The following is a 24549-nucleotide window of genomic DNA, read 5'->3' on the forward strand; positions in this document are numbered from 1 at the left end:
AAGAAAAGAAAAGCACACAACTTTAAATGATTTGAAGTTAGTTGTTGAATAGCTTTTTCTTTATTTTAAATAACAAATTTAAAGATCTTATGTAATCAGCTCTTTTTTTTACGAGTCCCAAATAAGAAGAAACGCGCGTCCTGGATTCCACTGCTAGCCACCATCCATCATTGCTTACAAATAGCTTGTGAATTAAGGTAATATCGAGACATACGCACAGTATGCACATATGCCAATAACAGACTGATCAATTGCAGTCTTAAACCTCAATGGGAAGATACAAGCCAAACAATACCAAGTGAATTCAAAATCAATTTAGTTATATAAATTAAAGTAGGATCAAATTATTTACTTAACGTTTAAAATGGTCTGTTTTTTAAAATTCATTGAATTTAAGAAATGATCTAAGTTAGATAATCAATGATAATCAAGAAGAACTGAATGGCTATTTCGTTCTAGTACAGAATTTCTTGGAAGTTTACAACTGCCAACTCCATTTTAGAGGATCGAAACCAGAACATTGATTTTTATGGGCGAACACTTAAACTCGAGATCATTGAGCCTTGACAAGTTAGGTTTAGTTGTGTCGAGTTTATGGAAGGTATCTTTTGAAGACAATGAAAGGTCTCCTCACAGTATTGTGATTTGACTAGAGTACTTATTGTAAACCGTCAGATTCTGGTTCAGTGGTTCGGTTGTTGAGTGTTCGCACATTAGATCGATTGTGGGGTTTTGGGTATGCACTATCAAGTAGTTTCACACTACGATGGGATGGCCATCCAGTTCCTCCTGGTTCTCAGCACTTGACTAATCTAGTCCGAATCTTCATTTTGAGCTATTTCTATTCATTTGTATGACTGCACTTAGTACATATTGTCAATAGACTACAAAAACAAAGGGCGTACTTCATTTTGAAATAAATGTGAATTATTCATTGTATAGGATCCCTCCTCGTTATTGTCAATAAAAAAAGGTTTTAAAAGTTCCCACTCTTGAGAAAAGCACAACTTTAGCTCAGGAATATTTTTTTTCCAGTTAAAATCACGAGTCCATTTAAGCTAGACCACTATTGAATACCTGAATGCACTAAACGGCCGTTTCATCCTATTTTGAAACCCCTCTGCAATGCTCATCCACAATCCTGCACTTGAGAAATAGAGAAAATTGAGAACGTCAGAACAAGTTCAAACTCTATACAACTTAGTACTGTAAAAGCATCAATGCATTTCAGATTTATTCATTTTTTTTTTACAATTGAGATGTACCAGTAAAATAAACTAAGATTGTCAACTGTTAACTGTATGGAGTAATAATCGATAGCAATGATTGTATATGATCACAAGTACTTTGTATTAACACTGAAATCACTCTTCAATACACTAATTAACATAGTAATCCAGCTTTCTATGAAAGAAAATACAAGTTCCCAGCCTGTGCTTCACATTATTATTTATTTATTTATTATTAGCATTATAATCCTTGTGATAAATGTATTTCCTTTCAAAACAATTCATATATCATATCTTTTTAAACAATTTAACCATATTCCATGTAACATTCCATCCTGTATCAACTTTACTAAGATTGTCTTATGACTACTAATAAAATCCAGGATGTGCAATTTATTTTACATGGAACTTACAGGTTCGACGTATCTGAAGTAATAAATCAAATCCACTACCTTTATCTACAAACATCTAATGTGTTACTCATTAACCTACTGAATTCAGATAGACATTAACTTATTCAATCGATGGAGATTGATCAGCTACAGTCATTAACATAAAAATATGGAAACTCAAACCCTTAAATGTATCCCAATTTTATATCCATTGTCGATTGCATTTAAAGATAACAGTTATGAACATTTTACTTTTCTTTAAGGATAGGCCTTTTGAAGGAATGTATTTTACAAGTAAAAGAGTTGTTGAATGAAATCTGTTTTTGTTATAACTTGTGGCCTGTGTGCCCTGTTAATGTATAACGTAATGATACCTCCAATTAGGGAACAGTGAATTATCGACCAGGCCAATGACGCATGAAACTTGTACGAGCAGTCTAGTGTCCATATCGGTCCTGCTTCCTAACTAGCCCAGTCTGTTAAGTCCAGAACGCCAATCTCAGCCTGTGCGACATGAATCATTTATGTCAAACATACTCAGTTTATTTACCAACCATACAGATCACATCGTACCATAAAATAGGAAACAACATTTGTACAAGAATTAGCCAAATGTGGCTGTGAACAAGAGAGGTAGTAATCGATAGACAGGGCATAACTCAAGAATGGTAAATCGTATAATAATAGTTCATAGATCAAAATAAAGCTTATAATGAGAGTAACACGAATATGCATAGTTGAGTCATTTATCAACTATACGATAAAAATATACTCATAGTATTGGTCCATAAATGAATCCCAAAATTTACCATTCATTATTCTTATCCGGATATAACAATTTTATTCTGTAAATCTTGTTGTTTAGGCTTAATTAAAAATTACTTGTTATTTAGAGTAAAATTCGATGAGACTATAATTTATGAACGACGTTTGAGCGAAGCTAAAATAAACTTCCGAATTTTCACCTACTAACTAGAATCAAATGATGGTTATAAACCAGTGTGAGGAATTAGAATGATGATTTACAGTTGATGATTAGTGTTGAAAAATAGATTTAGAGTTTTCACGAAATGATATCGATCAAAATGCCAAAATGCTATTTAGCCAAATGGATGAATAAATTTCGTGCCAAAAACCCAAGATCTGTTTGTTGTGAACGAGAACAAAAATGGGGACAATTGGATTATTTTAATGCCACATTACAGAATTTCTTAGTAAAATCTGAGAACCATACGGTAAATATTTCATTTGTAAATTGTTTCAGACTTCATTGTTCCTTCATTTCCATAGCATTCATTCTCTGTTCTTGTTCTCTTTTCCCTGATCTTCTTAATCTTCTATCGTCAGGTGGTTCACTTTTGATTAGTGATAATGACTACTTATATCTATCGACATCAGTAGCACACACCACAATGTTATCTTAAATCTTATTGGTTCATCAATAATTTATAGTCTCATCTAAAATTTTATATACATGATATTAATTCATTGTTGTCTACTATTCTCTTTCAAACTTAAATACATTTTTCCACTAAATATACGTAACTAACTATCTAACTATTTTGATTGAGATCATGAACCGATTGATGTTAGACTACCCTTGAAAACCCGGAAGCACTGGGCGGCCATTTCGTCCCATTGTGGGACTCTTCGGCAGTGAGCATCCACGATCCCACTCGCGTGATTCAAACCCAGGGCCTTCGGTCTCTCACGCGAACGCTCAACCTACTGGACCACTGAGCCGGCATCTAATGGTGTTAATGTCGGTTCATGATCTCAATTAAGAACTTAACAATCTCCACAACCACTATACTGATAGTTACTATGTGCTCACTAGTGACTAGCTTCGTGAGAAAATCCTCGGAGTTCTGATGAGAAGCTGTAATCAGTGGAGCTAATCCATGTCGGGTAAAAACGAGTGTCTACCTCAGTACAATGGAAGATGGTCGAGCGATTTCGTGGATTGGTTGGGGTTATACATTAACACCATTGGATGCCAGCTGGCTCAGTGGTCCAGTAGGTTAAGCGTTTGCGCGCGAGACTGAAGGCTCTGGTTTCGAATCCCGTATGCGGGATCATCGATTTGCACTGCTAAGGAGTCCCACAATAGAACGAAACCGTCATCCAGTGCTTCCAGGTTTTCAATGGTAGTCTAACATCTATCGGTTCATGATCTTCATTATTAAAAAAAACTTCTTTTGTTCTCTACACTTATTCATTCATTTTTCATCAGAAATTCCTTGTTGATACTTTTCTAGTTTGTTTATTTTGTTTCTAATCTAACTTGAAAAGAGCAATGATTAACACATAGATACAATGGAAAATAATAAAGTAGAAATGTGTTTTTTTTCACATGAAAATGTCATTACTGAAATAACATTTGTAAAGTAGTAAAGAAAATTCTTATTGAGTTTAATTTACATAACAATATCTGATATAAATTATGTATTTTGATTAGAATAAAACAAGAACAGAAACAAAAAGAAACTTTAGATCAGTTATATTAAACACTTTGGTATCTTTTACAAGTACATAATGTCATGTATACCTTTATATATGTCTGTATATGTTTATATGTATATTCAATTACTGTGTATGTAAATGGGATTATGGGTCGGAATCCATTTTTTTGGGAATCTTCTTTTTATAAATAGCTTGATTATTTGTAAGTACATGTAGTTAATGAATGATGTTTATATATTTCTGTGTACTATTAAATAGATGTAGATTATAGTGTACGTGAATGTCTTTAATATATTCACTTGGAATGATTAGATCATACTATTTATATGTAATATGATATTTATATGGTTAGGTAATATGATATGTATTAGAAAATTGCTTTATTCTTCAAAGTTGGATATTCATTTGTATGATGATTAGGGATGGGGTTTCGTCTTTCTCTTTTTTGGAATAAGTCAGCTGGATGTATCTGGGTTCATGTTGATATCTACTTTGGGACTCGTATCCAAGTATCTTTTGCTTCAAACATCTATAACTTGTAACTGTATTGCGCTATTAAGCCAATCCTCTAGGGATGCCAATAAACATAAAAAGACTAATTAGTTGAAGTGCTTAATTTAAACGACGGATAGATTCAAACTATCATAAAGTCATTTCATACTGTTTTAACACTATTCGTTATGAAACCAAAGAATATTCAGATTTATTAACATTTGATAATACATTATTTAAAGTAGGTATTATTCATATGTGACTATAAGATTATTGTTTCTTTCTCGAATTTCATAGAAAGTGCTCTGTTGAATGAAAGAAAAAAATTTAAATAGCAATGTAGTATTTTTGAGTTGTTTTGTTTGGCGGCCTGCTTGAATATCTGGGTTACTTGTTCCTACCATTTAGATATTTCAGTAAGTTTTAATATATCATTAAGTTTATTAATATACTAACCTATTCCGGTGCGTTTCTGAAAAATGTACAATCTTTCATTGTATAAGTTACAAAAGGCCCAATTAGAGATATCATGGTTGCTAGCAATATGCATCGAAAAAAATTTACATTATTTCGATGTCGATTTACTAGACTGTTAACATCTAACTGGTAACCAATCAATGTTTATCGTCAGTATCGACCAAGAAGTACTTTGTGCTGAGAATTCTATATTGTACCAAGAATATAATATTAAATAAAGCCGCTAATAATAATTAAAAAAAATAATGAATCGATAAAATATCGATCACCAGACAAGACAATAACATAAAATTGGTTCCTACATTCATGAAGACACTTAATCATTACATATCTAATTCAACGTTAATCTCCTTGACTGTAACACCAAATGACATAATTTGAAATAGACTGAGGAGTTCTAGTTCCCTAAAGATTAAAGATAAGTGTATTTTTGACAAGTACTCACTGGTACCCAATCTATGTCTAAATCTTCTTGCTAGATTGTTTAAACTGTCTAACACTAGTATTATATTTGGACTAACATTTTTTAATTTTTAGAATTTTGCTACCCATACTTACTAATATGCTTGAATTTATCCTTTCTTATAAGTGCTCAAATAACATTTTTGACATTGAGAAGAGGTGTAAAATAAAGTTTGATTCTGAATTACTTTCTTACTATATTAATTTTTTCGTAAAATCAACTTCACTAACTACTAAAACAAACAAAATCTTCGTAAGAAATGTTTTAATGTGTAACAGATTAAACAAATTTGGGTTACCATTAAAAACTAGGGAGCAAAGAACACCTATTTTGTTCTAATATGATACTTCTCATTAATGTGTACCCGCGACCATGGAATAGATTAGACCAAAGATCTTTTTATCTCACTACGAGTGCTTAACTATTCAAACTACTGAGTTGACGTCCACTGGTACACTTCCAACTTCGGAAAATTTACGAAGGAGCAAAACTGTTATTCACTATTTAGTTGAAGATAGCTGTTTCTCTTATCGTATAACAGAACTTCACTAGTCACAATTTCATACCAAAATTTCAGAAACATCTTAAAATAAGTCAATAATTAGTTAACTATTATCGTTTCAGAAGGGGTTTTGTGGAGATTGTAGTAATTTCAACAGCGAGGCGGGGTCGTGGATGCGCACTGCTGGGGAGTACCACAATAGGATGAAACGGCCATCCAGTGCTTCCAGGTTTTCCATAGTGGTCTAGCTTCAATTGACTCATGATCTCAACTGTTGATATTATCGTTTCGTGGAAGAGATTTTGTGAGGACTGGTTTCATTTGATCATTGTATTCGAAGTTAATAACCGATCAGTGTTGAACCGTCATTGAAAAGAAAATCTGAAAGCATTGAACGGACATTTCATCTTAGTATCGGACATCTAACAAGTGTACATCCATAATCCCATAAGAACAACTCAAACACAAAACATTCAGTCTAATATGAGAACTTTTAAACTCTAAACCACTGAACCAACATTCAACTGTATTAATGTTTAACTTCAAACTGTTATGTCCCGACAAGAATAATGAATGGTAACTTTTGAGATCTATCATTATTATTATTAGCTTTATTCAATATTATATTTTTGGTACAATATAGAATTCTCAGCGCATAGTATTTCAACAAGTTTCCGTTTCTTTCTTCTTGGTCGGTCCTGGCGATAAATACTGAGTGATCTCCAGTTAGACGTTAGCACTTCAGTGAATGAACATCTGAATAATGTACATTCTTTTCGTTGTATATTGCCAGCAACCACATTGTCTCTTATTGAGCTTTTTGTAAGTTTGACAACGAAAGGTTGTACACTTTTCAGAAACGCAGCAGGATAAGTTATGCGATTCATAAACATAATGATATATTAAAACAAACAAAAATCTATAACTTGTTGAAATATCAAGATGGGAGGAACAGGTAGCCCAGATGCTCAAGTAGGCCGCCTTGATGGACCAATACGAAAAGTAGATTTCTATTTTATAATTATTAAGTAACTAACCTATGCATATTCATATTCCTCTTATTATAAGCTTTATTTTGACCCATAAACTATTATTATACGTTTTACCGTTCTTGAGTTATACGCAGTATATTAATTACTACCTCCCTAATTCACAGCCACATTTGGCTAATTCTTGTACAAATGTTGTTTCATATTTTATTAGTACGTTAAGGTCTGTTTGATTGGTATATAAACTCAGTATATTTGAAATATAATGATCCATATTACAGAGGCTGAGACTGGGGTTCTAGACTTAACAGACTGGGCTAGGCGGAAAGCAGGACTAATCAGGACTCTAGGCTGCTCGCTCGTGTTTTACGCGTCCTTGGTCCGATCGATAAGTCACTGCCCTCTAATCGGCGGTCACAAGTTATAACACAATCAATCTACAATACTATACGATGATCTTCTATTGTCTTCAGTGTATAACTGCTTTACATCTAACATAGTTGAACTTAATTAATCACAGATTCTCACTAGAACTTTAAGAATTCCTCTTTGAATCTAATCATTAGTAAGCATATAGTTATTATTAGTGCAAGCTTATTTAGTTTATTAAAGTTCATTAAAACTTAGATCAGTTTATCATTTTAATGAAATTCAATAAAAGAACATACATAACAACAATCACTAACTGAATTGTCAGTTAACATTTGTTTTTCTAACATTGAAGAAGTCTAATATTTAGAATAAAATTGAAGTTGGATACAGATAAAGCAGATAATTTTAATAAAATTTATTTATTATTTTAATAGAATTATTGAAGAAAAAGAAGAAAAAAAAGAAAACTTACTTGTTAACACCAACTGTGATAATTGTTTCGTTTTTTTGTTGCTTTTTTTAATGGACAATGAATGAAAACGAATGTTTGAACAGAGAAGAAAGGTATTGAATTGATTGAATAATGTACTATGTGTTCAGTCATGATATGGAAATGTTAATCGAAGTAATGTATATCTTCATTCATTGTACTTTGTATCAAGTTTAAAAAATATCCGAAAAACTAGGAACTATCAGAATGAGAACTTGTGAAGATTGTAGTAATTTTAATAGTTGAATTCATGAGTTGATGTAAACTAGATCATCATTGAACATCTGAAAGCATTGGACAACTATCTTGTCCCAGTATGAAACTCTTCAACAGTGTACGTTCACAATCTCGCACTCGGGATTCGAACCCAGTACATTCGATCTCGCTATAAGTCAGTCAGCTACAACATAGGAACAGGTACATATATTCATCGGTCAAAGTCACCATACTTCATTAGCACAACAAGATGAACACCAAATTCATAGAAGTAGTCACTTCAATGATAGTCTTGCAAGCAAACGTTTGACCTTTAAACTACTGAACCGGTATTCAACGATGTTGATTTCCAATGTTCATCGATCCATGAATGACTGCGCAACCATTCATCCATTGTTTGAGGTAGATACCTGTCTCTATCCTACGCGGATTGAACTCCACTGGTCAAGGTCATGAATTCAATTATTAAAATATTAATTATAAATTATTTCCTGTCATACATTATATCAATATTTATGTGCTCATGTAAAAAGCAATTAGGTGGACTGAAATTATGTTAACACTAATATACAAAATAAAGACTACATCAAGCATATTCTCGTCAAAGTACTTCTCAATTATCTCAAGATATTCATCGTTCAAATATTTTCTTCGAAATTTACAAAAGTCATTTTATTTCTTCATTTCATGTTTTATTGTTCAGCATATTATCCTGATAGGATTATTAGCTGGATAAAAATAAGTTATCAATATCAAATTGACTCAAGCCTCTATTGGTTTTCAGTTTTGTTTAGTCTATAACTAAGAAAGTTGATAGTTGTATCTATGGAAAAGATATATATACACAATAGTGCATCTTTCATTATCTTCCTGAACAGAGTTATTAGCTCCTACAAATTCTAGTTGAAGTAGACTGTGGGAAGTTTTTCTATACAACTTTTTATCAAATGAAGCAGTTGCAAATGTTAAGTACTTAGTGTGGACACCTCTGAAACGTTCGAAAGGATTAACAACAAACGGTGTACAGCAATTACACTCATTATTGTTTCAGTTAATGAGAGTAAATTTTTTTGACATGATCATAGTGTAAAAAAGGAAAGTATGATAAAATCCTTTTTATCGGAAGGGGTTTTGTAGAGATTTCTAGGAATTTCAGTGGTTGAAACCATGGGTCAATTGAAGCTAGATCACCATGGAAAACCTGGAAGCACTGTACGACCGTTTCGTTTTAGTATGGGACTTCTCAGCAGTGCGCATCCACGATCTCACCTCCCGCGAGATTCGAACCCGGAACCTCGCGCGCCAGAGCTTAACCAATAAACCACTGAGCCGGCCGGCATCCAACGGTGTTAATGTCTAGCTTCAACCAATTCATAAAGATTTTCAGCTAGTACATATGCTATCAGGCTGTTCGAAATCTAGTATGCTACTATATCATATAGTTCTGATAACCTTCAATGTCCAAATACATTAAAGGGAATATTTGTCTTATTTTTTGACAACGATTACGTAACGCGTTCTTTTCATTATAATTATCAAGGTCTATCTTCTATTTCGTATGACCGGATGTTTACTTACTTTCGGAACATAAATATGGATCGGTCTTAACTATATTTAATACTATATCAAGTGTCTGTTACTTTTTAATGATGATTTTTACTTCCGTATCGATTACCCATTTCAACTTTACTATATAAAGTGTTACAAACGTTTACTTTGGGAATGTTGACTATTTTAACTTTAAACTGTTAACATCTGATGAAAGGCCAAGAAATAGGATGAATTCATTTTATTCTGTAAACTGTGTTCAAATTCATTAAAGGGAAAAAAACTATATAAAATTTACGTGAAGTCATTCAAACTACTTAATAGTAGTTTAAAACACATTTTAAGACTGGGTTCTTGAAAGCTAGATGATATAACGTAATTGCCTCGGGGTAGGTCTTTAGCGAATGGGCGCGTGCTTTTTCCACAAAAATAACTGAAAATTACATCATGTTTGGAAATAATAAATGACACGAATTATCCTTTTTTTTTGTTTTTTAAGTCAAACAAAGTTCCGTTAGGATATTTGTTAAATAATCTATAGTAATCAGTTATCCAGAGGTTTTACATGGTCGTAAATGATCTTCTTAGCTTTAATCACACTTTTGAAACTCTCAGTTTGCATAGTTTATAGTACACGGTCCGGTTTGTTTCTTATTATGGTTCAGAATTTCGGCTAAGTAAATATCCAGGAGAAAATCAAGTCTATGGTGGAAGTTTCGTTTTCACAAGTTGATTAATAAGTGTTTATAACTCTTCATATATTTAGGCTACCAAACTGAGAAGAATACACATATATATAATAGCGTAACTTTGCTTTCTTTTTAATACGGTATTAAGAAAGAATGTCACCCTTCCGGATTTGGTCGACATATTATAATCCTACAATGAAAATTAACGAAATGTATGGCGTTTACTCCCACATTCTGAATGCAGATAATCAGTTGTATAAGCTTTAAACAATATTGTGTTTAAAATATGATACATTCGTTGTAATTTTTGCTTTATACAGAATAATACATTCAATTAGTTTGAAGTGTTAACACGTTACTAAGAAATTAAGAAATGAACAATACTTTAGTGGATAGTAAATTATTTAAATTTCGTGTTAACAATTTGACGGTGTAATTACTTACTTACTCCTGTTACTCCTCATGGAAGAGCATAGGCCACCCACTAGCACTCGTCATCCAAACCTGTCCCGGGCAATCCTTTCCAGCTCTTGTAATTACATATAGTTAGGATAAAATGATTGTATTACCCAATACGAAAAAGGTTTGGTAAAAATATTGGAAGATAAGATAGTAGGACGCACTTTGTATTAAACTATCTGTATTAATATCATAATTACTTTAAGAATGGAATTTAAACATTGCTCACATTGGTCATTTATGTTACCAGTGAAGTAGGACGGTAGAGATTGACAAATATAAACGTCGGATTTTAGTTTTTTGATTGTTATAGCCTCAAAGAATCTGCTTTAAAGTCGATTTGGACTTATTGGAATATTTCACGGTTTATATTAAAATTTTGTATAAGTGAAAAATATATTTATTAATGAAGCATACGATTAGTATAGGGTTGTAGTGACTAGTTTTGAGAGGTAATTCTAGGAGTCCTTGTGAGAATCTGTGATTAGTCAAGTTTAACCTTATCGGATGTGAAGCATTTATTCACTGAAGGTAATAGAGGATCATCGTACAATATCGTAAATTGATTGAAGTTAAACATTAACACAGTTGAATGTTGGTTCAGTGGCTTAAAAATTAAGAGTTCTGATGTGAGACTGAATGTTCTGTGTTTGAGTTGTTCTTATTGGATCATGGATGTGCACTTGTTATGTATCCCATACTAGGATGAAATGTCCATCAAATACATCGTATAGAGAGCTAAATATTGAGATCACTTAGTAGACATCCGATGGTTTGGATGTTTATCTTCAATCAATTCTAGTGCTTTACAACCATCTCTCAATGTCACTGGCAAGTCACTGTCTCATATTCGACATGGTTGATCGTCACTAGTCACGGCTTCTAACTAGATTTCTCTGAACCTCTTCTCGACGGTAGTTACCTGTGAATACATAATTATTATTAGTGTAATGAGTTTGTAAAGTCCAATACTAGGACGAAATAAGTATCTTGTACTTCCTGGATTTCACGAGGTATCTAACTAAGTTTACATCTGTATATTGACCTTTTTTGTCCAATTTTTACTGACCTATGGATTTTATTAATTGATAACAGTTATTTCTCTAAATTATTTAAAACATCTTCTAAATTACTGATACAAATCTAGTAAAATCGCCTTAAGGACTGAATGTTTATGTGAAATATAATCTTCAACTTTGTCATCTTATTAGGTTGTCTTAAAGATTGTACCTCATTATTAACCTTCTAAGCCATTTCATATCAAGACTGTATTTACTTTCAAATTGTATTGGTTAATGTTTTTTCAAATAAAATTAGAAGGCAACTCTGTAATAGAATTAATTTACCAAATTGATTTTATAATCAATCAAGAACATTGATACGCAACAGTTATCTTGAACAAAAAAGTAGAATAAAGGCACTCTTTATAAAAACAAAACATCAATTTTAGTCCATTTAAATAGAGAAAACAAGCTTTAATAGTCTTTAGATAAGCCGAAACTGTAAAAGAAGCCAACCATAAACAAATAAGTAGTTTCAAGTTTTCAGTCACGAAAACACCATTAGATACTCAACTGTTAATGAGTTCAATATTTAGGGTCCATACTCAGAATATGGGTGCATAAAAACGAAGTGTAAATTATAATCCTAATCCTAAATCCTAAAATTTTCACTCTAATTCTAACTTATAGTTCTTGGATAATAAACTGTTCATTTATTTTTGTTATTCTCTGATTAGTTGAACAGAGTCACTCAAGTTCATTTTCATAGTTCATGCTCTATATGCATTTGGATAGATGATCCATTTGTTATTCTTTTGGACGTAACATATGATTAATAAGTATTTCATTAACACAACTCAGTTACCACTGACATATTAAACTTGTTAAGATAGGAATGTTTTTTTTTCAGGTTAAATGTCTAAATATAGAATGTTAGATTCCGAAAAAATCTTTAAATTATTTATATGATTCTGACTACTTATTAATTAATCAATAAGCAGATAAATTTACCAAAACTTTGACGCCATTAGAATAATAAAATAATTCAGACGTAATTGTTTTATGATTATGATTTTTTTAAAAAGATCTTTGCGGTAAATAAATAATCACCAACTAGAGTAAAATATAAGTTTGTTGCTTGATTTCAGCAACGTATTTATCCGAAGTGGCCTAGTAATTATAGTAATGATAATAATAATAATAGTATAATGGTAATAATAATAATAATAATAATAATAATAATAATAATAATAATAAGAAGAAGAAGAAGAAGAAGAAGAAGAAGGACAGGAGCAAGAACAAGAACGAGGAGAGGAATAGAAATATTTCATCACAGTATATAACATGGAATTCTTCATAAATGAATGTTGAAAAAACCTCTTTCACTTCAATTTAACAACAAAATATTCTCAGTTTAGGGGTTATGCAGATTGTGACGTTTTTTTATTGAGATCATGAACCGATCGATGTCAGACCACTACTGAAAACCTGGAAGCACTCAACGGACAACTCGTCCTATTGTGGGACTTCTCAGCAGTGAGCATCCACGATCCCATACCCCGCGAGATTCGAACCCAGGACCCAGCAGTCTCGTGCCAGGCGCTCAACCAACTAGACCACTGAGCCAGCCGGCATCCAATGGCGTTAATGTCTAACCTCAACCAATCCACGAAATCGCGCGAGCATCTTCCATTGTACTGAGGTAGACACCTGTTTCTACCCGACACGGATTAGCTCCACTGGTTATGGCTTCTCTCCAGAACTCCGAGGATTTTCTCACAAAGCTAGTGACTAGTGAGATTTTTAAGTTTTTTTCATTGAGATCATGAACTAATTGATGTTAGACCCGCGAGCAGGATCGTTGATGCACACTGCTGAGGAGTCCCGTACTAGGACGAAACAGTCGTCCAGTACTTCCAGGTTTTCAATGGTCGTCTAACATCAATCGGTTCATGATCTCAATAAAAAAACAAAATATTCAAGTGTAAAATTCAATCATCATAGAAAAGTTTGTCGGATAAAATTCAATTTACATTTCATTCTTTTCTTTAAAGACAGAATTATTATTACAAATAATTATGTAAATGAAGTCATAAGTAAAGATAAACCTTTTTTTGAAGGATTTCCCTGTAACAATTTTGAAATTCATTTACAAAAATAAAAATAATATTCTACAATGGCAAGAATAAAAAAAAGGGATCCATGGACATACTTATCATTATTAGATTATTCAACTTTTGATTGTAATCTAGACCATCATTGAAAACCTAAAAGTATTAGATGGTTATTTCATCCTGTTTTTGAGACTGTTGAAGAGTGCATATAGACGATCCAGGACTTGGGATTTAATTATAATATAATGATAATTTATTGTAAGCACTAATTTTCCATAATGCTGTCATTTATTTGATACACATTTTAATAAGGTTGAATGGTCATAATTTACTGTTTGTTCTAATAAAATGCACATATTAATTTGTTGATTTGTATGATGGTTTGTAGTTCCATTAAGCAACTACTCATATTTGTAACTGTTGACAAAATCATTTATGCAGAAAATAAATACAAAACTTTGTATTGCTAAGGAGTCACACAATAGTACGAGAAGGCAGTCTAGTGCTTTCAGGTTTTTCATGGTGGTCTAGCTTCAATTGACTCATGATCTCAACTATTGAAAACATTCTTGATAAAGAAACCAAATAAAACTTACTGGTATTTATAGTTGGTCAAATTGGTTCAAAAACTAATAGGTCGTTAGTGATCCTGATTATGTGAATAATCTGCTAACATCAGGCCACCTACAATTTTACCTCATTTATCATACTGTTATGAGATATCACTGAATATGCTTGGTTTATTTCGAAATATAATCATCATGTGCCAGAATGTTACTAACTTCGAGAGGTAATTCTCGAAGTTCTAGTGAAAACCCGTGGTCATTCAAGTTTAACTGTTGTATGTGAAGCAGTTATTCACTAAAAACAATAGAAGATCATCGTACAGAATTGTAGATTGATTGAAGTTAAACACTAACACAGTTGAATGTTGGTTCAATGGTTTAAAGTTTAAGAGTTCTCATTTGAAATTAAATATTCTGTGTTTGAGTTGTTCCTATGGGATTATGGATATACACTTATTATGCGTCCTATACTAGGATGAAATGGCCATCCAATGCTTCTAGATTTCCTTTCAATAATCGTTTAATACTGGTTGGTTCATGATGTGGTTGGATCGTAATACTCTTTATAAACCATTATTAATATTCTATATTCATATTCTACATCAGTATGTGTAACAATTTGACTTATGTTGACTCATTATTTCACTGCCCCAAATATATATATAATATGGCATTTCATTATCAATCTGGGAAAAATCAAAACTTAATAAAAGGTTCGACTAGTCAGTGTATTAAGAAATGATTGATCAATAAATCAAAACTATCCCCTTGAGCAATATAACCAGGAGCAAAATGTTTCTTTTTTTTAATGCTTATGAATCACTTTTATTGTTATTGAATAGTCATTATGTTCTCTTTAAGATGATGAGGACTAGTGACCAAAAGATAAATAATTTTAGGTCAGGACAGTTGTCAGATGGTAATCAGTTCATAGATGATAATGTTATTAATCATTCACTCAGTGAAAGATTAATGAATTATTGTATTAAAATTAGGTCAAATGTTTTATAAATGTTGACTAGTTCGATACTTACTTACTTACTTACTTACTTACGCCTGTTACTCCCAATGGAGCATAGGCCACCAACCAGCATTCTCCAACCCACTCTGTCCTGGGCCTTCCTTTCTAGTTCCATCCAATTCTTGTTCATTTTTCTCATGTCTATCTCCGTTTTCCGGCGTAATGTGTTCGTTGATCTTCTTCTTTTCCTTTGGTCTTGAGGACTCCATGTGAGGGCTTGTCTTGTGACGCAGTTGGGTGTGACTAATTCGTTAGCTACTGACAAATTTATTTAGTAGTATAAAATTGTGAATAATGTTATCCCTATGGTAATTTGTTAACAATATCTCAATAATGTTTATTTCTTGTCTCCCCATTGATTATAATTAATTGCCTAACTATTTACTTTCATACAACATTTCTTTCCTTCAATTCATGTAATAGAATACTGGAAGGTGTATTGATAAATACCTAGTCGATGCCAAATCTATAGTCGATGTGGCTTTCTGTACAGAAGCAGATGAACTGATTGATATGCATAAATGTAATTCTACTGAAAAACTTTTAACTCCTTCATATACAAAATGAATTTCAGTGTATCACTAGTGTAATTTATTATTTAGCTAAGTAAAACACTTTCATAATCATTTCTTAATTATATCCGTTGTTTAATCCATTTTAAATTTTAAAAAGGGTAATGAATTATTCAAATATAGACATAAATTAATTGAATAAAATAACAAACCTATCGGTAACTCGTACAATGATCAATCTTTGTTGTTTACATGTTTTATTATTAAGTTACTTTTGATCATTTAGTTATCAAACCTTGGATCATTCAGATGTAAATCAATCTAATCATATACATAATCATGAACAGATAAATATGTTTTATAGTTGAATTCATGAGTCAGTTGAAGCTAGATCACCATGGAAAGTCTGGAAGCACTGGATGGCCGCTTCGTCCTAGTGTGGAACTCCCTCTTGACAGTGTGCATCCCCGATCCCGCTCCACGAGATTCGAACCCAGAACCTAGGGGTTAGCCGTTCGCGCGTGCAAGACTAATAGGTCCTGGATTCAAATCTCGCGACACGGGATCATGGATACGTATGTTTTCCATGGTGATCTAGCTTCAATTCACTCATGAATTCAATTATTAAGTCATTAAAATCTTCACGAAACCCCTTCTGATAAATATTTCACTTGTCAAAAAATGGTAAGAGTTAACATTGAATGAGAATAGGACTTTACCAAGAGTTTAAACACTCTTAAAAATACTTTCGATCAATTCAAATACAAAATGATCGAATTTATACAGTTACTTCTTAACAATTGTGAATTGTTCGTTAAAGTATAGAAATATTCAATTACATTCAAAACACAAGGATTCCGTTTAATTCAATCTGTTTTAGGTTTATGAATTATTAAGAATTACAATGAATCAATGAATTATCAATCATAATTGATGTTATTATTATTTTGATCTCTGAGCTGAATGGTTTGGTTGTCACGACCACGATCAAACCATCCAGATCAGAGAACAAAACTCCATCCAAATCATCCACTTGAGCTATAAATCTTCTCCACCATCTCAAAACCATATGAGTTATTCTTATTTGTATATTTATTTTATTACTATCATTACTGGCTTCATTCAATATTATTTTTCTTTTTTGGTACAATATAGAATTCTCAGCACAAAGTATTTCAGCAAGTCCCCGTTTCTTATTGTTTGATCGATATTGATGATAAATATCGAGTGATTTCTGCATGCGGCAATTTGGAAGACCCTCACGGTCTCCCACATTTTACGAGTAATCCATGTACCTAAGTAAATGGTTGCTCTGGTTGTCAGAAGGGGCATCAGCCTCATGGCTTCCGAAGGAACTCGGCCTTCATCATGAGGCTCATAACTCTCCCAAATGAAGACCCTCTGACTCCCAGGGCAGAGTTTAAGTAGTTTGAATAATTTTTTTCTGGTTAGTGTCTTTTTAGCGAGTTAGTTTTCTACGGGATGGGGTCGCTGATCCCATGCCCAACCCCCTTCCTTTATCCGGGCTTGGGACTGGCAGTAGCCTCACAGAAGCTTCAAGTGGAGTTATTGAGTGATTACTAGTTAGTTATTAGCATTTTAAAAGTCGACATCTGAATTATATTCATTCTTTTCAAAGAATATTGTCAGCCATTACGACATCGCCGATAGTATATTTTTGTAACTCATACAATGAAAGGTCATAAACTCCTCACAAATGCACCGGAATAGTTTATGCAATTAATTGATATAATGATCTGTTAAAACAAAAAAGGAAAACAGATAACTTGTTAAAATATCTAGATGGCGGGAACAGGTAGCTCAGATATTCAAGCAGGCCGCCTTAGATTATTATTATTATTACATTCACGATGTGTATAACTTAATATAATCAACACAAGTGTATACAACAATCTTAATGTTATGTTACTTTCTTTTTATCTTTTCTATCAGATATAAAGTGCACAATAAAGTAAATTCACTTGGATTAATTAACATCTATTATCATATATAGACTTATATAAATACTGATTATTAGACGGTAAGTCATATTCTGATTAATTGTTTCTTCTACAATGGATAATTTTGTTCAGAATGTCTGCAAAAATGTTCTAAGTTAATATAAAACTAGAAAAGTTAAATTACTGTACTCAAGTATTGCATAACAATTTTAAAATTATTTAAGTATATATGTTTATATGTGAGGGAGAGTGAGTGAGTGAGTAAGTAAGTAAGTAAGTAAGGAAAAGAATAGATGAAATCAAGCTTTATGAAAAGCATTAGTACTTCAGACTTTCGATCTCAGCTTCTACTTGTTTTCTTACTTCGTCACTCCACACCTCTTTCTCTCTCTTTCTCCCTCACACACACACACACTCATTTTTTCTGTTTTAGAATGAAGTAAAACAAATAATTAGCATTAAAAAAAATCGAGGATGTTGTATTCCATTCTGTTTCATCCTCTTTTTATTTCATTTAGAAGTATAAATTCACCGAAACAAATTTCCATTATTTTTTTCTGTTACTATTATTATTACTTGATAATTGGGATTAAAGAAAAGAGACAAAGTGAGACAGTACGAGAAAGTTAAAAGTAAAAATAGACTACACTTCTTATTTGTCTACCTGTTGACGTTGTTGTTTGTTTGTGTTTCCACCCTCACAATCATAGAAACTAAATAAATCCAGATAGAATTGATGTTTGTGATTGTATTTATTCAAAGCACAATTTTTAGTCAACTCAGTAATATTGATATTAATAGATTGGTTTATTTATTAAAGAATTTATGTGTTTACATACAAAACTGATCCTTCAATGAAAAGAAACGAAATACGCTTATTCAAAATGTCAATTGTGTATTTAATATCAGAAGGGTTTTTGTGGATATTATAGTAATTTCAATAGTTGAGATCATAAGTCAATTGAAGCTAGAGCACCATGGAAAACCTGAAAGCACTGGACGGCCGTTTCATCCTAGTATGGGACTTCTCAGCAGTGCGCATCCACGATCCCACCTCTCGAGATTGAACCCAGGACTTATCAACTTCGCGCATGAGCGCCTAACCACTAGATCACTGAGCCGGCCATCATACATTGGTGATAATGTCTAACTTTAACCAATCCAAGAATCCCTTTTCGGATTATTTTGTAAAAGTTAATTATTGTTTAATTAGGATTAATTAAGTGACATAGATTGTTATGCATAAACTTTTATGCAAATATGTAGGACGAAGGTTATTGATTAATGTGGATAATGATTTAACAACATGCAGAATAGAGAGGAAATCCGATTCTAGACTAAACATGCTTTTTAGATTTTGTTATGAAAAAATCTTTAATAAACAGGAACATCAAAAAATTCAGTAAGAATTAACAATTTATTTGGAACTAACGGAAATGTGTTATCAGTATAGGGTTGTGGAGATTGTTGAATTTTGATTAAGATCATGGATTGATCAATGTTAGATCATCATTGAAAATTTGAAAGTGATGGATGGTCGTTTCGCCCTAATATGGGACTGTGATATTTGCTACTTATATCGACATATGTAATATATAAAGTAAGTCAGGACTAGAATTTCTGGCATCAGAAGATTCAAAAAATCAAGAAGGGAACAACAGGAACAGAACGTAATTGGAATGGAAATGTAGGAACAATAAAGTCTGTGACAATTAATGAACAGTTTGCAAATGAAGTATTAGAGTACGATTTTTCAATTTTTTTTCAAGTAACTGTGTAGTTTTTTTTGTGCTAGATATGATCGATTATCCTCACCTTTGTTCTCCTTCACTACAAATCTACTTCATCTTACAATACATAAACATTATCAAACCATGAAGAGTATAGTCTACTGAGAAATTTTTGAAGTAACACAAAACAGTTACTCTTCAATTATCAACTCTTATCTAACTAAGATTATTTTGTAAAGTAAAAACAATTCAGGTCATTCACTACAACTATCATCATTCATTATCCTATATACAATATTATAACACTTTGTATGTTTATTAAATGGATATTTAAATGCGAATCATCACAATTTTCTTATGACAAAAAAAGGAAACAAGTTGTAAATATTATCTAATTAGATTTGCTATTGGCATTAATAATTCAGACTGATATTATCTCTAAGTTATGAATTAAAGATGAGAATCTCTGACTCATTAGATGATTACATTTGAGATATGTATATTAGACAAATAGATGGACAGATATCCCTAAGGTTATATTAAATTGAGTAATATGAGTCACCAAGATAAACTGTTGTATCTGACATTTTGTGATAATAATCTGTTAAAATAAAATGAACAGATTACTAATTAAATAGTTGAATTCATGAAACAATTGAAGCTAGATCATTATGGAAAACCTGGAAGAATTGGACGGCCGTTTCGTCCTAGTATGGGACTTTTCAGCAGTGTGCATCCATGACCCCACCCCTCGAGATTTGAACCCAGGACCTATCAACCTCGCATGCGAGCGATTAACTACTGGAAAATTTAAAGGAAGTTTGGGATCATGTTAGAGTGAATGACTGAACCTGTGATTGTGTACATAGAAATCAGGCTTTAATTCTCTGGATTGCTTTAGTCTCTAAGTTATACAAAGATTTTACTACACATGTTGAGTCTGTCTTTATGAAAGTATAGGTTCTTTTCACAAGGCCGAATAGACTTGTAGATACACAATGAGGTAACTTTAACAGGGGGTTCATCCTTTAAATATCTACGAAGCGGGAGCTTGATGGGGAAGCTAATACCAATTTTGGTAAGACAGAACATTTTTCCGAAAGATCTTGAAAGTTTAGTCATAATGATCTCAATCTCAATATCTCCTTTAAGTTTAATGTCCAAAAATATCTTATATGATGCTCCAGGGATTCTTCCATGTTATCGTTTTGACTTCACAGTTTTTTCTATATCCCTTGGAGGAAATTAATTGTCTACAATCACTTGTTAAATTCTACTTAGTTCGTCATCAATTGTGCCACCGGTGGATATTCACCTATTCCTCTAAGTTATAAAGTGGATGTAAATTTCTGATACCACCTAGTAAAACATAGCTTTAGAAGTTTTTACACTGTTTTGTTTTCTAAGTTGCCTTTCCGTAGAATAACTTTAGCATGAAACAATTTACCCCCGTCAAAAATTAAGATTTCAAGTTTAACTTTAATTTTAGTATGAACTTTCTTGATTGGTAACAAACATACAAAACATATACACACAATGGAAAGTCAGTATATTTCCTTCTCTTATTATTGATATCTATCAGATTTATTAATACACGTTTTTAAAGTACTTATATCAGTAGTCTGTGCAATCTTGTTACAATTTGTAACACTTACATTTAAAAATCGTTATCATTTTTTACTGATTGATGATGACACAGTGAAATAATTAACCAACGAAAATATTCAGTAAAAAAAGAAACAGACAAACCTACTTTTGTCTATTGATGACTTAGGAAAATCACATGTTTACTACTGAAAAAATAATAAGTAGTATTCCTTGGAATGTTTGAAATAATATCGATAAAAAAGAACTTGTTTTCATCATCTCTATCAGATGTATCAAATGTAATTAGTTAACATCAAATATTCATTGATGGCAAATTATTAGTTGTTAGCGCGATTTTTTTTAAAAATCGTTTATCAACCGACATCATGTCTGAAAGTGTAATACATACTTGCCAGATAGATTTTAAAAGCAAAAAAGAAAAAAAACTAGAACAGATCACGTTGCATTGATTTGACGTTTTGTAGGAGATTTACTTATAATGGATAGTTACTGTTGATGAATCTTAAGATAAGGACAACAACCGTCTTTAGTACTTAGTGATTTTCGATTATTCTGATGTGATTCAACGAGGGTTTTTTTAATTGACAACTGATCTAAAACTTAAACTGACCGAAAAATCTAAATAAGAATACAGATTGTTTTAATGTTCCAATATATTTGACCTGATACAACAAGATAGAACATGTTGTATAATGAAATGTAATTACATTGTATTGTTTTCTACAATCTGATAAAATTCAATAAACATACGATTGTTTGATGACAAAAGACAAAACAAACAAACAACCAAATCAATCCATTACATTATTTATTTCAACTATAATTCTTAATAAAATAACGAGTAATGTAAAGTTTAGGACAGTTTTAATTTAACTGTGATCTCTCAATAATGTAACACAAATTGAAGTCTAGAATGTCAGTTATTATTACTGTAGTGAACGAGAACACAATGGGAGGCAACCAAGTTTATTTGTACACATTGATGCATTCACAGAGTTAATTGGTAAAATGTGAATACCATACGTTCAATTCTTGATTTACAAAATGTTCATCAATTGTCTCAGACTTTGTTGTTCCTTCATTTCTATACTAATCACTCTCTAGTCCTATTCTCTTCTATTAGATCTTTTGAAACGTCTGCTGCCAGACACTTCAATTTCTATTGGTGTTACATACTACTTATATCTGTTGATATAAGTAGCATATATCACACTACTAATATTATCATCATCAGTATTGTTTGTTAAGATTATTCCGTGCCGATTAATTTCAACGTTGACTTTCTTCCTAACTCATATTTTTATTTTCCATGTTCAGTACTAATAATAAATATTAAAGAATAAATATTGACTTGTATTTATTGCGATCATAGCCGCTATCATGGTTGTGGTTGTCATTATCGTCAAGATAATTTAATATGCTTGTCTTCCCTTCAAAGCTTTCTCTCTAGTTTATCAATAAACATTATTGTCTTATAATAGTCTCTAATCGTCATTTCCTTTGTTACTTATCATATTCTGTTCGTTCAAGTCAATGAAATCAACTCACATATGGATATATTGGCATGCATATATGTTGTAGAAAAATTTGAATTATTTCTAAGAATGAAATTCACGACCCATATTTTATCCTAATTGAGATTTATTAACCTACTTCCCAGGGTTCACATTAACATTAAGAGTGGATTGATTTCAATTCATAATACCAGCAATGACATAACTCAAATCGTTGTATTCATAATTAGAAATAATCTACATATAAATATATAAAGAGAATGTTTGTGAACTCACGTAGCAAATAGATAATAATATGATTTCGCAATTCATCTGAAACAATTGACATGATTAAAAGTCGTTCAGAGTTCATTTTTATCGTAATTTTTGGTTATATGCACATATATATTTATTCACTTAGAGAATTAAAATAGTCTCGTTATACAGATATGTAAGTAGACTATCACTAAAAACCTGAAAAGCACTGGACAGCCTTTTTTTCTTGGTATGGGCCTCTTCAGCAGCGCTCATCCACAATCCTGCGCGCGGGCTCAAACACATGACCTTTGGTCTCACGTGCGGACACTCAACCTTTAGATTACTGAACCACCATCTAACGGTGTTAATTTCCAACTTCAACCGACCCACGAAATTGTGCGAACACCTTCCATTGTTTGAGGTAGATACCTGTCTATACCCGACACGGATCAAACTTCGCTGGTTATGGTTTGTCACTAGAACTCCGAGAATTACTTCTCGAATCCAGTCACTAGTGAGCACATGTAAATTATCAGTATGCGGTTGGCGGATTTGGGTCGGTTCAAGTTAGACGTTAATATCGTTACATGCTGACTCAGTGCCCTACAGTTTAAACGTTCACTCGCGAGACTAACGTTTTTGTGTTAAAATCCCGTGTGCGTGATCGTTAATGATCACTGATCAAGAAACCCATACTAGGACGAAATGGCCGTCCAATGTTTCCATTTTTTAATGACGGTCTAACATTGATCGATTTATGATCTCAATCTATAATTGAACAATCTCCACAACCCCATACTGATTTTCTCTGTGTGTTACAAGATTTAAAAAATGACAAACAAATACATACAAATAGTTAGGTGGAAGTGGTAAAAGTATTCAAGATATTTAAAATAAAACTACAAAACATATACCAATGTATTCTTTCAGCTATTTATGATTCACCTTTATTATTTGGAGGGGAATATTTTCTATTTTATTTTCAGTATTGTATACTACTATTGTAAATACTACTTGTAAATTATATATTAGTAACTATATTATCATTATTATCATGTTTATTCTTTTTGTTTTACAGTGTTTATTTATACATCTACTGTTATTGTTATTGACATTATTGATAATCCTGACCAATGAATGAATTCATCATGAAGTATAGATTTCTCTGTCAATCAGGATACGATTTAATTTTTAATTTCCTAATTAGTCAATTATTCTTATTTAATTGTTTATAGTTTATTGTTTATTATTATTACTATACTAATAATAACATTATAAGTAGTAATGATAATAATAATAATAATAATGGTAATACGTAGTATTAATATGATTATCAACAGTTGTTACTAAAGCGATTATAGATAAATTATTTTGTCATTGCTAGGGATTTGAATAAATATTGATAAAGTAGTTTATTAAAATGATTATTTATATTTCACAGGTTGAAATCATGAGTCAATTGAACCTAGACCACCATGGAAAACCTGCAAGCACTGGACGGCCG

At 31.9% G+C, this 24549-nt stretch overlaps 1 protein-coding gene across 1 annotated transcript in view; it reads left to right on the plus strand.

Moving 5' to 3' along the window:
- The window catches only part of MS3_00004531 (uncharacterized protein), a 358189-nt gene that overhangs the window by 80188 nt on the left and 253452 nt on the right, over positions 1 to 24549 (plus strand). Inside the window, exon 2 of the mRNA XM_051212462.1 lies at positions 17949 to 18036. The gene's annotated coding sequence lies outside the window, so the exon portion shown is untranslated. The remainder of the gene's footprint in view (positions 1 to 17948; positions 18037 to 24549) is intronic.

This window comes from Schistosoma haematobium, chromosome ZW, assembly GCF_000699445.3.
Source record: "Schistosoma haematobium chromosome ZW, whole genome shotgun sequence".
In the NCBI taxonomy this organism is placed as follows: domain Eukaryota; kingdom Metazoa; phylum Platyhelminthes; class Trematoda; order Strigeidida; family Schistosomatidae; genus Schistosoma; species Schistosoma haematobium.